Consider the following 16,908-nt stretch of genomic DNA (forward strand, 5'->3'; position numbering starts at 1 on the left):
GAAGCTGCAGAGAGGCGTGTACGACTACAACTCTGCTTCCTGGTCCCAACTCTGGATAGTCATATTTTGGGGGGTTTAATAAATTTGTCCATATTTCTAGAAATGAGAGCTGCTCCATCCAAAGTGGGATGGATGCCGTCTCTCCTAACAAGACCAGGTTTCCTCCAGAAGGTTTGCCAATTATCTATGAAGCCTACATCGTTTCTGGGACACCACTCAGACAGCCAGCAATTTAAGGAGAACATGCGGCTAAACATGTCACTCCTGGTCTGATTGGGGAGGGGACCAGAGAAAACTACAGAGTCCCACATTGTTTTGGCAAAGTTACACACCGATTCAATATTGATTTTAGTGACCTCCGATTGCCGTAACCGGGTGTCATTACATTGCGACGGGTCGCTTGAGCTCGCAGCTCAGATTGTTAGACCCCCTCTGGCAGTGGCAAGAGAATGCTTAGACAGATACTGAACAATGAGATTGTTAAGAAGAAAAGGCATTTTTTGTACGTGGCCCATAACCCTAAAAATAATTTATGTTTTGCAAAGTCTGGCCCACCTTCTGCACCCTGATTTTAATGATATCCAGGCAGAAAACGTAGCTGGAGAATGTTAAATGGTAAATGGCCTGTATTTGTATAACGCTTTTCTAGTCCCTAATGACCCCAAAGCGCTTTACACATCCAGTCATCCACCCATTCACACACACATTGGCTGTATCCCAATTCAGGGTCTACAGCCTTAAAGTACGCATCCTCAACGGTAGGCCGGAAGTGCGAGGCTTGTGAAATGGGACGGTCTAGCCTCCGTGGTGCCCAGGTTGCTAGGTACTCCTTCAGAAATGAAGGAGAACATATTTTGTTCATTTTTTTGTTTGTTTCTACACGAGCTTTGTGAGATTTAATAAGTATCTGAGGCTGAGACCACGGGACTGTGAAACATGATTGTTGGGCTTCATTTCTGTACTGAACAGTCATTTAAGATTAGCTAGTAACCTATCAACAGGATGTCAATTCTCTGTACTGTTAATGTAAAAGTAGAAATACTAAATGGCACTGTTATCTATATCAGCCTTTTTGTTCCCCTGTAGTTAATCAGACAAACAAAGCACACATAACTACACTGATAGCTGTTACTTTACTTTAGGGTGGAGTCTGCTGTTTACTGGTTCTTTATATTAGCTTGCTGATTTACAAGTTAATGGAAAAGTCATTAATGATGTGGTTTAGTTTTATGTGCTGATTTTGCTACAGTGGCTCACAGTGCCTGCTGGAAAAAACTGCAAAAGCTATACTACTATAAATTTAGGCTCCTCTCCTCTTCAAGGTCACTGTGTTGTGTACGTCCAAACAGCTTCCAGGGCCTTTGTTTTTGTTGTTGTTTGCTTTTTTGTTTTTCAAAATCACTTCTTGGATATCTCATTTCAACCAGGTTTTCATCTGTGATGGAAAGCCTTGACAAAATCCTACAACTTTAAATTCATTTTATGGGAAGAGGATGAAGCTGCAGAAAGCAAAAATCTGGCAAGTTGGGCTGGTTGTTGAGCAGAGGCCAAAATAAATAAGCCTTCAATGCACTGTGAGGCAGCACATGAGGGCAGAGGTCCTCTCTCCAACACCTCAGGATGTTACAGTGGAACTTTATGCTGACAACCTGACCATGGGGGACAAATTCACTGCTCAGCCCATGAATGTCAAAAAATAAACCACTAGCTTTCTTCTATTTGTGCTCCTGACCTCAGGCATTGCCTTTGGGCTTAGACACTGTGGACTTCAGAGCCAGAGACCCAGTTCTGATCCCTCGATGTGAAAGTGAGCTCAGCTTGACTTCCAGAGAGGGAGCGAGAGAGAGATGTAAAAATAGCAGGACGGTGAGATGGAGATGACCTTGTAGGGGAGATTGGACAAATTTATATTGTGCATAGTTTTTGGCTCTACGGTGCAGATTAACACATTCGCCTAATGCGAATCTGCGGTTCAAGACTGGGAGGAGATGGAAAACCCTGGGAAGGTTGTGCCAGGAAGGAAGGGCATCCGACGTCAAATCTGTGCTGATCCATCTGCCGCTGCGACTCCTGGGAAAGAAGCTTTATGGCTTTTGCTTCAGAGTCACAAACCTGTTGACTGCATTAATCTCTTAACATCCAACATCTCATTAATCCAGTAATGTGACCACAACAAATGTAAAATAAAAACTGCATTTATATTGTGTAAAGAATTTGTTTTAAAGTGAGTTTAATCTTTACCACCAGGTTTTGGTTGACCTGAAGGCAGACAACCAGCGTCTTAAAGATGAAAAAGGAGCACTCATCCGTGTCATCAGCAAACTCTCCAAAGAGATGCAGGGAGAGAGAGACATGAAGAGCAGGGATCCCCCTCCTCCCTCCACCCACCTCTCCATCCATCCCTCCCTGCCATACATTCCTCCCAGTGCCAAAGAGAGAGAGAGAAGGGGAGAGAAGCAGCAGAAAGTCCTTCGTACATGAGCACTACAGCATGACTTGGATTGTGTGCTTCTATGCGAACAGCTGGAGTGTCTTTTGTGTGCCTTAATGCCGGATAGTCACAGCAAAGACCCCGTGGCTGCGGCCAGAGGCTTCCACAGTAGCATCATGAGACCCGACAACAGCCAGAACACTCTGTGTCTGGTGCAACACGCAAAACTGTGCGTCATGGTGAGCGCCAACGCACTCCTGTGCACTCCTATCCGTACTTCCTCGATGCACGTGGATGCACACAAGACAGTCTGGCCTTAAAGTTCCCACTTAGTATTTATTTTTGTGAACACATTCACAATTTTTTATTTTTCATCCCCCCCAATCCCCTCATCCTACTCACAGTCCAAATGTAATGTGTTGTCAGGCAGGAAAGATTTCGGTGCATCCTTTTTTTTTCTTTCTTTCTTTTTTTTAAAAAAAACAAACATTCAGCATCATCCTGACAACGGGAGTCATCCGTGAAGGTCTGTTGGGTTGTTGTCTTTCCATGTGCAAGTGTTTGAAGCCACCTACCTCTCCACCTATGCACTTCCCCACATCATTTTTATATTTTTGTGACCACAGATACACTCCATGCTCTTAAAAACAAAAACAAAAAAAGAAAAGCACACACACAAAAAACCGCAGCACTTTATTCTCTGCAAAGCGATAAAGATCTGCGAGGCTCTATCCTTACGTTGGGCAAGTGCTGAGTGTTTGTATATGTGCGCATGAGGGTGGGAATGCATGTTTGTGTCTGTGTGTGGCTGTTTGTCTGTGTCTATATGTCAGGTCGGGTCTTAGACTCCACCTCTCTAGGAACTCCCAGGCCCTCCAAAGTATGGAGGTCTATCTCCCCTCACCACACTCCCTGCTGGTGACTGGTGCCCTCAGGGGTCGGTGCGTTGGTGGTTCTTGGTGTCCAGGGCTGGGCGCTCAGGTATGTACCAGCTCACTCCTGGTGGCTACTTGGCGGGGCCTGGCGCCTGTTGCTCGGTCAGGCCTCTTCCGGGGCAAAGGGGGCCCTCGGGCCTCCGGCCTCTGGGCCTGCGGCTCGGTTCACTCTGGCACAGCTGGCTGCCGGCAGAGCCGGCGGGCAAGCCAGTGCAGCCCCCTCTGGCTTCTGCTCCGTGGCTACTGGGTGACCCCTCATCTGGGGATCTCCTCAGCCCTTCCCAGGAGGGTGGCACGCATGCCCCTCCGGTGGTCTCGCACTCTGGGGCCTCTGGATGTCTGGAGCCTGGATCTCCTCCATGCCTGCTTCATGCCCTGGGGGACAGGGCTACGGCCCTCTACACCCTCTAGCAGACCATTACATGGGGAAACCTTTTGAATACAAGCGCGCTGATCCACACAGGTGTGCACACGGGTGTTCACTGTTCGTAAACATAAACTACACCTTTCTTGGCTGCTACTTCAAAGCACATTGTGCGCTGTCGGTCCTGCGTGCTGCACCACAACATTCAATATTTAGTATTTACTGCTGTTTACACTTAGCTAGATTAATGCGATGGTGTTGTGTTTAGTATGTTGCTTTGTGTTTTTTGCTTGTTTTCTCTTCTTTTTCTCTCAACAGGTGATCCAGGAGATTTTTTCAGGACCAATACGGCAAGGCCGTGATGATCCATTCGGCAAAGTAAATCCATTGGGTATCCTTGTTGGTCTTCAGACAACAATTCTGACGGCTAAAGAACCAAATGGGACAGACAAAAAGATAAATAAATAAATAAAAAGAAAAAGAAACAGATGCTCCTTCCTCCTCACGTGAGAATAAAACATTCCCACTTAAGTAATGAGTTTAAGGACTTACGGTACGTGTTTGTGCATGCTGTTGGCAGCAGCGACAGAGCTTTAACTTTAATGTGTTTGAAACCATGATTTTACTTGATAAGGGGACATTTTATCTTTATTTGTGTATTTTTGTTTTTGCGTTGCTACATTTCAGCCAGGCTGTCTGCATGACACATCTTATGGTTATATTTAGGCATGGCTTGTGACACAGAAGTGTCAAAGTCAACAGTCTGCAAATAGTCTTACTAACGTGAACCTGTGGAAAATAGAGGGTCCAGGTCCACAGAGGAAAAAAGCATTTGAGATCTACAGCCTTATGTTTGCATTTTTAATCTTAATGGTTTTCACTCCAAATCAAATATTTTTATCATTTAGGTGAAAACTTCCTGACTTCTTGGTTTGATTTGAGCCTTTAAAGTGAAGGTAATCTCCTCATCATGTCCTGTGACTCGGACCCTTACATCTTCACCACCGACACCCTCCCTAGTGACCTCCGCTTCCTCCCTCCGCTTGCGAATGGCCACGTGGGCTGGAGGGTGTACAATAATATCATGCACATGGGGGGCGTTTATAATGGGGAGGGTGGGCGCTGCCACAGAGCAGATGTCCCCTGCCCTCTAGCTGTTAAGGTGGAGCTAGAGGAACCTGTCCAACACACCTACAGCCTGGACACCCACAAAGGTAGACACTCCTGTGCAGGTGTTTTCTCCATGGTGTTGTTGCTGATCTGGTCTCATACTTCTCTCTCCTGTTCTTGTGCAGGCATTTTTATTCACACTCTGAGCTCCGCTAGCGCCACACAGTCTTTGTACTCTCACCGACACTACCCCAACCTGATGGTGATGGAGATCCTGCTGGAGCGTCAGGTGACCTCACAGGAGCCCGTCACGGTTAAGCTGGTCAGCTCATTCACACCTCAAAGCAAAGACATCAGGTTTGAGGCCGGCCCTGATTACAGAGGAGGCAGGTGAGGCTAACAACATTTTTTTGAGTTTTTAGTAAAAGGAAAAACTGTTGCACAGTCTAAATCCAGCCCTCCCTCAGCCACATCCAGGGACAGACAACCACAGCTGAGTACCCTGGAGGTTCTTGTCCTACTGTGCACCTCATCTGGACCCCCGTGCCCGTGACTCTGATGCTCCCTCCCAAGCACAGCGAGGCTCGCTGGGGTTTTATCCTGGTCGCGGCCAGCAGTTTAGACTCGGCTGAGGCCAGTTTTGATGAGGGCCTGAATCTGATGGCAACTGGGAGTCTGCGTCCATCTCACGAGAAGGCCTGGCAAGAGCTGTGGCTGCAGAGCAAAGTGGAGGTGACAGGGTCTGAGAGCCTCTGCAAGGCCCTGATTGGCTGCATGTTCTACCTCCTCAGCGCTTTCCCGTCCATACATGACACCTCCAGCTCTTTCGGTGGAGTCAGTCCAGGAGGGCTCTCTAATAGTGGAGAAGGCCAGGACTACTGGGGCCATGTTTTCTGGGACCAAGTGAGGCTAGATTCAGCCAATGGCCATGTGTTGTTGATTCTGTTATATGTTGTGTCACACAATGACTCTTCCTTCCTGTGGCAGGACATCTGGATGTATCCCGGGATAGCCCTTTTTTATCCTAAACTAGCCCGAGCTGTGCTGGAGTACAGGGTGGAGACCATAGATGGTGCTAAAGACAACGCCCAAAAGCAAGGCTACAAGGTATAAGACGATCGGTGGAGTGTTTTTTTTTTCTACTGTTTTTCTTCTGTTCAACTCTGAAAACAGTACTGGCTACACAGATCAACACACAAATGCACTCATGATGTGGTGGCACATCAGAACATAGTAAAGTAAATAATAAAGTTACAATAATAAAAAAAAAATAATAAAGTTAAGTAAGTAAGTAAAGTTTATTTATATAGCACCTTTCATCGACATGTGTCACAAAGTGCTTTACAAGGTAAAAACACAGTACAGTCATAAATACATCATAAAACTCTGGTCTAGTTAAAAGCTTTTTGAAATAAAAATGTCTTTAGCTGCTTTTTGAAGGTCTCCACTGAGTCCAAACACCGTAGAAATTGGGGAAGTGCATTCCACAGTCTGGGTGCAACAGCTTGGAAAGATCGGTCCCCTCGAGTTTTAAAGCGAGTGTGGGGGACCACTAAAAGATTTTGGTTTGATAACCTCAGGTTACGAGAAGAGGTATGTGTACGAATCAAATCAGCAACATAGGGAGGGGCCTGTCCCTGTCATGCTCTAAAAGTTCAAACTAGAATTTTAAAATGGAACCTAAATCTGATTGGTAGCCAGTGCAGCGACTGTAACACAGGGGTCATGTGAGCTCCCTTGTTTGAGCGGGTCGGTAGCCTCGCTGCAGTTTTGAACAACCTGTGGACGAGCTAGCCCTTTCTTGTTTAGACAAGTAAACGGGCTGTTACAGTAGTCGAGTCTTGTAGAGACAAAAGCATGTATTATCATCTCGAGTTCACTTGTTGACACGATGGATCTAAGTTTTGAAATCTTCCTCAAGTGAAAAAAGCAGGTTCTTACTATCTGATTTAAATGTCCCTCCAAAGAAAAAGCTTCATCAAAAATAACACCCAGGTTTCTAAGGTTATGTTTCTGTGAGGAACCTAAGTCACCCAGTCGCCGTTTAATATCAGGTATTGCACTGCCTGGTGCAATAATCAAAGTTTCTGTTTTGGCCGGGTTTAGCTGTAACCAATTATTGTTCAACCATTGTTGGTTAAACAGTCAAGTTATTCTTGTTAATATTAGTTTCCACCAACAGTGGTGATTCCATTTGGTAGATTTACACAGTTTCCACCCAACCAAACTCTCTAAATCTTTGGTTATGGACTAAATAACATCCAACATGTTCGTTGTTCAGTTTTAGAGGCTCCCAGGCGGATTTTGTTATCAGAACAGGTCTTAAAACACAGTGGAATTAATATTCCTGTGCAGATATTTACAATAAAGTCCATTAAGACATTTTTTCAAATGTTGTGCTTTTTTTAATATAGGATGTGACATATTAACCTTCTGAATAATTTCACAGTTACCTGCAAGGATGTTGTATAAGCAATACTACAGGTTGGACATATAATCTGTAATATCAAAACTACTCAGAACCAGAGCAAATCTTAATACTATTAAGAGTTTCTGAGGAATTTCAGGCAAATCACTCAGTGTTAGATTGTAAAAAAACAAGCAGTGGGTACAACAGTGAGGCAGAAACGACAGATTCAACTGTAAAATCAGATATACTGTAAAAGATAAACAGGACGACTTTGTTGAAACCTGGTATCCTTTCATCACTTACTTGGAAAGAGATTATGGTCGTAATAGCTGTTGCATGCCCTGGTGCATTCACAGTGCCCATTTTTAGTGGAAAATCCATGTTCTCTTATAATCCTTTTTTTCTTGCAGTTTTTGTTTTGTTTTGTTTAACTGTGTGACATATTCTGAGAGTAACAACTGGGATATAAGAATGAAAATCCTAGAATAAAGATGAACTTGGCATGAGTGGCAGCTGCATGAACACCTCAGAACCTAGTGGTTGTAATATTTTCTGTACATCTGCCCCATTGGTGCACAGTTAGTATCTGCTGTATGCTATTGTAGAGGCATATATTTGACTTTCTGTAGGTCCGGCTTTACTTTTTAATAATAACAATCAAACAAAGTCTGAGCCTTCTAAAGAAATATGCTGTTTTACAGGGTCTAAAGTTCCCGTGGGAGAGTGCTATGTCAGGGAGAGAGGTGTGTCCAGAGGACATTTATGGACAACAAGAGATTCACATCAACGGAGATGTCACATTGGCTTTCCAGCACTATTTCTACCTCACCGAGGTATGCTCGTTCACATCCCCACTCACTGTCCCTTCTACCTGGCGTCGTTAATCTAGCTCTTTGCTGCAGGATCTGTCCATGTTCAGAGAGGGAGTGGGCAGCGAGGTCATCTATGGTGTGGCTGATTACTGGGTTTCAAGGGTAACCTGGAAGCCCGAGGACCAGAAGTATCACCTACTGGGTAAAGACAATTAGTAGGAAGATGGTACTCAACCTTGTCACACTAAATAAATTCAGTGCATCAGTTCCCTGCTTTAATGAAAGGATCTGACTCACACTTTGGTTTATTTTATATTGAAGGTTAACTTCATGTTGTTTCCATTCAGGTGTCATGCCACCCGATGAATATTACTACAATGTCAATGACTCTGTGTACACAAACACAGTGGCCAAACTTGGGTATTTGTATTCAAGATTAAACTTATAACTATAACACCTTATAACTTATGTCTTATCAATACCAGTAATAATGAAAATATCTTATTTGTCAGTCTTCAGTTTGCTGTTGAACTGGCTGAACTCCTTCAGCACCCTGCGCCCAAGGAATGGCAAGCAGTGGCCGAATACATTAAGATACCTTTTGACGAAGCGCATCAGTACCACCCTGAGTACGACGGCTACATTAAAGGTTAATATTTGTTTCTGTTAAGAAAGAACCTTAAATATTCTTAACTTGATGCCAGAATGTCCTCTGGGTGACAAACAGGGCATCCCGTGAAGCAGGCGGACACAGTGTTGCTGGGATATCCTCTTGGATTGCCGATGTCCCCAGAGGTTAGAAGGAATGACCTTGAAGCGAGCCAGTGACAGACCCTCACGGTCCAGCCATGACATGGGTATGAAAGACATAGCATCCTCTATGGTCACACGAAACTGCTGAATCAACTAAATTTGAGGTTTGTTGAATCTGTGTCAACAAGCATTAACCTCCTAGGACTTGGCATCCACATATCATATGGATGCCAGGACATCATATTGGACATATGGACATAATATTTTGGGTTGTCTAGACCACAATACTAAATTTTGCTCTACAAGGGCCTGTTATCCTCTTCTCACAAACTACCTAAGGTAAAAATAGATCGTGGCTCAAGAGTTGGGAGTTCACCTTGTAATCGGAAGGTTGCCAGTTCGAGCCCCGGCTTGGACAGTCTCGGTCGTTGTGTCCTTGGGCGAGACACTTCACCCGTTGCCTGCTGGTGGTGGTCAGAGGGCCCGGTGGCGCCAGTGTCCGGCAGCCTCGCCTCTGTCAGTGCGCCCCAGGGTGGCTGTGGCTACAATGTAGCTTGCCATCACCAATGTGTGGATGACTGGATGTGTAAAGCGCTTTGGGGTCCTTAGGGACTAGTAAAGCGCTATACAAATACAGGCCATTTTTTCTTTGTTTTTACATTCATCAGGTCCCAATCAGCCCAATCAACAGAAAGAAATTAAAAATGCATGCCATGAAAGAGTTTGGGTCTTAGGAGGTTAAAGTAGTTATTAAGACAAAAGAGGATCCAAATCAGTACTTAATATACTTAATAAGAAGTCTTACTTCTCAGTGTGGTGCAGTGACTGACTTTTGTGTTCATATTTGAATCAAAACTTTTTACTTTCCATTTTCAGGGGATGTTTGCAGTCGGCTGGCTGGAGCTCGGGGAGGCTGAGAAAGCTCAGCTTTTACTTGAAAAGTGCTTCAACAACATCCAGGGCCCGTTCCAGGTACCCTTTAGCTCACACATCCACATAAACACACAGCTGACATTTACTGGGCGAAAGATTGATTACCTTTCCTCGCAGGTATGGAGTGAATCATCCGATGGCTCCGGTGCAGTCAACTTTCTCACAGGTATGGGAGGATTTCTGCAAGCTGTGCTGTTTGGCTACACCGGTTTTAGGTTAGTTCTTAATCCAGGAAATAAACACTTCGGTGTGTTCGGTCCACAGTGTGTTCACAGTGATACAAAGCTTCACATACTTGTTTTATATCCTAGAGTTCAGAAGGACTGCCTGGCATTCTCGCCACTGCTTCCCAACGACGTCTGCGAGTTTTGTGTCCGTGGTGTGAACTACCTGGGCAGCCAGATGGACTGGCTACTGAGGAAGGAAGAAGTCTGTATCATACTGAGGGAACAGGAAGGCAGTACAGGCAACACTAAGCCCTGTAATTTACAAGTTGTCCTGAAGGCATCAGGAAGTAAAATCCCCCTCACACCAGGCAAAGCACAAGTTCAAACATGCAGTTTGAACATGCAGCTCTTCAGAGCAAGTTTTATTGATGAAAATAATTTGATCGTTTCTGTGTGAAAAAGAAACAAACACGTCTCACAGTATAGCAAAAAGAAATGATCATTTAACTGTTTATATGGGGACACAATCTTGATAGAAGTGAAAAACATTTGAATCTCATAATCAGGGAAAAAAACTCCAGGACTGTGATCTTCTCCAGCTTACCTTATCTAGGCTGGAAGTGATGTAAAAATAATGTGTGGGGCATGAACTCAAAAGTATAGCCTGCCAGAACAAGATTGCAAACCGGTGTGCATACCTGAACCTGATCCAAGCTTGTATACATCTGTATTTTCAGGGCAGCCGGTAACTTTCCCTCGAGAGCCCGGATACGTTTGCAAACTGATTTCAGCTGCTTCCTGCTGGCCTTTCTGAAACCTGAGCACCAATCCTCCGAAACATTTCACATGCTGACAGTTGAAAGCATATTTGTTTTTATTATATTTTGCTTGATTTACTAAATGTATGGAATAAAGAAGGGCAGTATTAATTTAAGTCCCCCAGCAACTATGGATCTGAGCAGGGCAACATACGCTGGTCTGCAGTACGGGGGCCCCACAGGGAACTGTGCTGGCACCGTTCCTCTTCACCCTCTACACTGCAGACTTCTCCATCAACTCCCCACGCTGCCACCTACAGAAGTTCTCTGACGACTCTGCCATAGTCGGCCTCATCACAGGTGAGGACGACTCAGAGTACAGACAGTGGACTCTGGACTTTGTGGACTGGTGTCAGCAGAACCACCTGCTGATCAATGCCGGGAAAACCAAGGAGTTGGTGGTGGACTTCCGGAGACGCAGACCCACCACACTGACACCGGTGAACATCCAGGGAGTGGACATTGAGATAGTGGACTCTTATAGGTACCTGGGTGTTCACCTGAATAATAAACTGGACTGGAGCCACAACACTGATGCTCTTTACAGGAAGGGTCAGAGCAGACTCTACCTGCTGAGGTGGCTGAGGTCATTTGGAGTACAGGGAGCGCTTTTAAAGACCTTCTATGACTCTGTGGTGGCATCTGTCATTTTTTACAGTGTTGTGTGTTGGAGCAGCAGTTTATTGGCAGCTGAGAGGAAGAGGTTGGATAACCTCATCAGGAAGGCCAGCTCTGTTCTGGGATGCACCCTGGACCCAGTGCAGGTGGTGGGAGACAGAAGGACTCTGGCCAAAATAACATCTCTGATGGACAGAGTCTCCCACCCCATGCATGTAAATGTTGCTGCAGAGCTGCTTCAGTGACAGACTGCTGCATCCTCGATGCATGAAGGAGCGTTTCCGCAGGTCCTTCCTTCCTGCAGCTGTCAGACTGTACAATCAGAACTGCTCCCAACAAACATAGATGTTTACATCAGCGCTGTAACTGCCATAAGTTAATTAACCGATTCGCACTACAACCTGGTTTGCCTCTTATCTGTAGTTATTTATATTTAATTTAATAACTGTACAGTACTCTCTGTATATAGTAACCATTGTCCTTAATGTAAATATGTAAGAAAAATTGTGTATGTTTCTGTTCTGTGTCCTGTGTACTGTTGTTTGTATGTGTGTCTTTTTGGCTGCTGTTACAACCAAATTTCCCCTTGTGGGACAATTAAAGGATTATTCTATTATATTCTATAATACACAGAAGGATTTGCATGATATTTGTGGACTTTTAAAGTTAATTAAAAAAAATGCAGAGAAACTTTGAGTCTAAATTACTGAGTTATTGAAGTTTGCGATGTCAAAGGAAATATGATGATCAGAGTTATTATAATTACGTATTTTTATTTAGTGTTTTTGTTTTAGTTTTGAATCTTTTCCTTTCACTTTAGTTCAGAGCACCTTTGACATTTGAGTTTAATCTTTGTAAGTTTGTCTTTATATTTTATGTATGCTAATTGTCCTTGATAAAGATGGGACTCACCAGGCACCGCATTGTAACAATATTATCACTTGATTTAACTCACGATATGATACTATAGCAATTGTAAACATTTTGTCATATGCAGAGTATTGCAATAACATTTACTGTGATTTACCAACGGGAGTATTATCAGAATACAAGCCGCTGGCAGCCAGTTGAGTCGACTCCCCTCAAGTTTGGTTGTTAACAAAGACTCAGACATCTGGAGACTGATGGCAACATGTTTGCCATCAGTCTGCATTTATACATTAGACAGCAATTATTTGCAGACCTTCAGCAATCTGTCTGAGAGTGATTGCAGTCAGTCCAACTCAGACTGCAGATGTTTGCAGGAATGCATAATGTGATCAAATTAAACAAATCACCAGCCATCAATTTCTTTTACAGGTTTAAGGAGGTTGGTGTTTAATTTTCACTCATGTGACTAAGCCAATATCTTGAATTAGGAGATAGACTTGTCAAGCTAAGTGTAGAAAATGTAGGATGTTGTTTTGTTAAACTGATTTAATGTAAATTTGCTCTTCCAAGGTTATCTCAGGATGGCGGTGTGTGAAAAGAGCCCTCTTTTCTGCAGTGTTCGAAGAGTATTTTAATTTATTTGAAGAAATGTAGATATTTGGTGTCTTTGTATTGATACATTATCACCGTGTAAAATATCGTGACACTCTCCCTAGTGTCTTTCTACTCAGGGATAATGAATACTTGCACCATCTCCTTTGACTACATTAAGAAAAGACTAAGTTAGGGAGTAAGTTTTAGTTAACTATGTTAATTTGCCTGACACTAAGCACATCCACACTTTTTAATGGTGACTGTTAGATGATTAGAGTTATAGTTAGATATGCCATGCAAAAAAACAAAACACTAAACAACTTACAATAATTACAATGCATTATAGACTTTTATTTATGACTGGAAGGATGAGGGCACAAGAGCATGTACACAATGCATTTCTGTTTACTTTGACTTACAGACTACCATGACCTTTGTGAGATTCATGACTTCAAGCATCCTGTAGCTTTGCTTCCTGACAGGAGAAAACTATTTCAGTCTCCAGGGGGGAAAAAATCCAGAGGAAGGTCATCACCGTTTACTTGAAATACAATTGCGTCGTCTTCTTGATTTAGGCACACTAGAGTCTGTGCTGGTGTATTGCTACCCTCTACCCTTTAATCGTCAAATCCCTTGTGGTAAACTATTATATATGAACCTTACAGATCCCTCAGGTCATCTGGATCTGGTCTTTTATCAGTTCCCAGAGTCAGAACCAGACATGGAGAAGCTGCATTCAGCTTTTATGCTCCATATATCTGGAACAAACTCCCAGAAAGCCTCAGATCAGCTGAAACACTCAGTTTATTTAAATCCAGGTTGAAGACTCACCTGTTCTCAGCTGCATTTGAATAAAACACCAAATCCGCACTTTTAAGCTTAAATTTCAAAACTTACATTTTAACTACTGATTTTATCTACTGTTCTGATTTTTGATTTTATATACTGTTTTGTTTTGTTTGTTTTAATCAATTTTAAATCATGCTTTTTATTTGTTTTTGTTTTTAATGTCTCTGTAAAGCACTTTGAATCACCTTGTTGTTGAATTGTGCTATATAAATAAACTTGCCTTGCCTTGCCTATAATCCAACACCATCTAGATTCTTAGGTTTTATCTGATACTGAGCACATCCACACTTTCCATCCAGATGTTTACCAATAAGAGCCAGCCGAACTCTAAACCCACAGTTTCCAAGAGTGATTTTAAATAATAAAAAGAAAAAAGAATGAAACAAAGAATAAAACACATCTCAGGGGTGGGCAATTCCAGGCCCCGAGGGCCGGTGTCCCTGCAGGTTTTAGATGTGTCCTTGAACCAACACAGCTGATTTAAATGGCTAAATTAGCTCCTCAACATGTCCTGAAGTTCTCCAGAGGCCTGGTAATGAACTAATCATTTGATTCAGGTGTGTTAACCCAAGGTGAGATCTAAAACCTGCAAGACACCGGCCCTCGTGGCCTGGAATTGCCCACCCCTGGTCTAACTGGTCCACTTTGGTTATATTTCACTGTTCTTTCCACGCCCACCCCCGTGACATCACACTCCAAAGCCCTATAAAGGGTTTCAGCGGGACAGTTTGTGTCTTCTTGGGTATTCGTCAAGGTAGGAAGCTCCTCGTTTTAGCAAATTTGTCTTTTACGCAAGTATGCGATTGATGTAGCTTTTTAAAATAAGCGGAACAACGAGCCGTCAGAAACGCGAACATCAAAGGTAAATATTTTGACATTATAGACAATGTTAGCTAAGGTCATCAACGTTAGCACACCTGGTACTTTTAGGACACGGCAGAGCAGCTATCAGTAAAACGCCATAAAGATGTTGTGTTATATTATGATTAGATTACTGTTGCAACAGTCTTACAGTAGTATTTAAAATAATATGCGTGCACTGTTGTAAGTGTTTTGTGTTAGCTAGCCTAGCTTGTTCATTTGAAAGCGTTGGGCAGTGTTAATTTTGTTCACTTCAGTACATTATTCAGTGCTTTTGGAATATTTAGCTCATGTAATGATGCTTTTTTTTTTTTTTTTTTTAATTTTTTTTATGGTAACTCAACATGCCAGGTCTGCAATAAGGTGTTAAAAACAAATCTCTTGGTCGACAACACTGTTAAATACCCACCGACCTTAATTGTCATATAGTGTAGTCGCGGAAGTGGAAAACTGTGCACTGTTCAAGTTTAGTTATCAGGAAATCCCACACATTAGTCTAATATTACTTGTATTCTTTGCACAGCTGTCCAAAGGTTAATGTCTTATTGTAAAACGTTTTACTCTATAAGAGTTTTTAACAGGAACTTTAAATACTGTGTTGGTTATTGAGGTGGAAAAAAAAGGTTAGTGCGTTAATCCTTTTAAAGGAACTTCGGGGTTCCTTTTTTAAGCACATTTGGTTCGGATATTACATGTGTGATACTTGCATTCAGTGGCCACTTCGTTAGGTACACCTTGCTAGTACTGGGATGGACCCACGTTTGCCCCCAGACCTGCTTTAATTTTTTATGGCATAGATTCAACAAGATGCTGTAAACATTGCTGAGAGAGCTTGGTCCACACTGACTTCAAAGCATAACACAGGTGCTGCAGATCCATGATGTGAATCTCCTCTTCAGGAGCATCACTAAAAGGCCTCTGCAGGTTTGAGATCTGTTGCTTGTTTGGCCGTTTGAGTGCAATGAACTCACCGTCATGTGCAACAAATGAGTTTAAGCTTTAGCATTGTGACCACTGTCGGAAGAGGAGTACACTGTGACCTTAAAAACATGGAACTTGTAAGCAACAATACACTGGTAACGGGGTGAAGTGTGGCAAGAAAATATCCCCCATATCATCACCAGCCTGAACCATCAATGGATTTGTGCTTCCAAGTTGTTGTCACAAGATTGTGACTGTATCATCCAAATATTGCAGCAGAAATTGTTGACTCATCTGATCAGGCAATGGTTTTCCAGTCTTCTTTTGTCCACTTGTGGTGCTCCAGTGGAAAGTGTCGCCTCTGTTTCCTCTTTGTAACTGACAGGAATGGCCCCCTGTAGTCTTCTGTTGTTGTACGGCATCTGCTTTAACACTGGACCAGTTGGGCATTGAGGATTTTTTATTTTTTTTATTTTATTTTTTTCTCTCCCCACGTCATAATTGCAATGAGTGTTTATTTCAGTTACCTTTGCCTTCCCATCACCTTGAACTAGTCTGGCTAGCCTCTTCAAACCTCTGGCATCAACAAGGCATTGTCACCTAGAGGCCTGCCACTCACTGGATACTTTCTTTTTCAGACTGTTCTGTTCTTCTCTCCATGTTGGGAAATCTCAGTAGATCTGTTACATCCCAAAGCTGATTAAACAAAAACACTACAAACAAGAACAAAGAAAAGAAATGCAAAAGTCATGGAAAATATTTAGACAATGAGAAGGATTTAAAAAAACAAAACATTGCTGCATATAAACATTTTCAATAAGCTACTTTGAAAAAGACATTTCAAACGCTGATGGTGCCCCATTCAACGAACTAAGTAGATTCCCAGCTACATTAGGGCTTCGTAAGTCCTTGAATAAGGTGATTTAATGCTTTAAAAGGTATGGGTAAAATTTTAAGATTAGTTATTCTTTTCTCAGCTAAACTGTAGCTGTTGCTCCGTGTGGGGCTGCTTGAAACTAAGGTGATTCTTAACAGCTGATCCATAATCTTCGCTCGAGCTGAACTAAACATGCCGCAGGATGTCGGAGTGAATTTTGGCGTTTTGGAGAGGGGAGAAGGGGCTCCACTGCAAGGGAAAAAGAAAGCAAGATCATAGCAAAAAGGTTTTCAATTTTCCCCCAGTTCAAAACTGGTGTTTGGGAGGTGACTGTACATAATGCACTTTGTCTAAATCATGCTTTTCTCTTTGATAAAAATGTACTGAAGCTTCAGTACATCAATATGGGGGGAAAATGTAACCTCACTTAAAGAAAAGGACCTGTTAAACATATTTTTAGCAGAGTCCTGCTGATTTTGGCACTAAAAAAGATAAAAATGAGAGTCTTTATATACCCCTGTAAACTGGGTCTTAACTATTCTTGTAATCTCAGAACTCCGACTTTTTGTGCCTCAGGTCATCACC

General features: G+C 42.8%; 1 pseudogene; it reads left to right on the forward strand.

Annotated features, from left to right (window-relative positions):
• The first annotated feature begins 4,646 nt into the window (after positions 1-4,646).
• LOC134644569 (protein-glucosylgalactosylhydroxylysine glucosidase-like) lies at positions 4,647-10,729 on the forward strand (annotated as a pseudogene).
• The last annotated feature ends 6,179 nt before the right edge of the window (positions 10,730-16,908 follow it).

This window comes from Pelmatolapia mariae, linkage group LG16_19 (genome assembly GCF_036321145.2).
Source record: "Pelmatolapia mariae isolate MD_Pm_ZW linkage group LG16_19, Pm_UMD_F_2, whole genome shotgun sequence".
Lineage (NCBI taxonomy): Eukaryota > Metazoa > Chordata > Actinopteri > Cichliformes > Cichlidae > Pelmatolapia > Pelmatolapia mariae.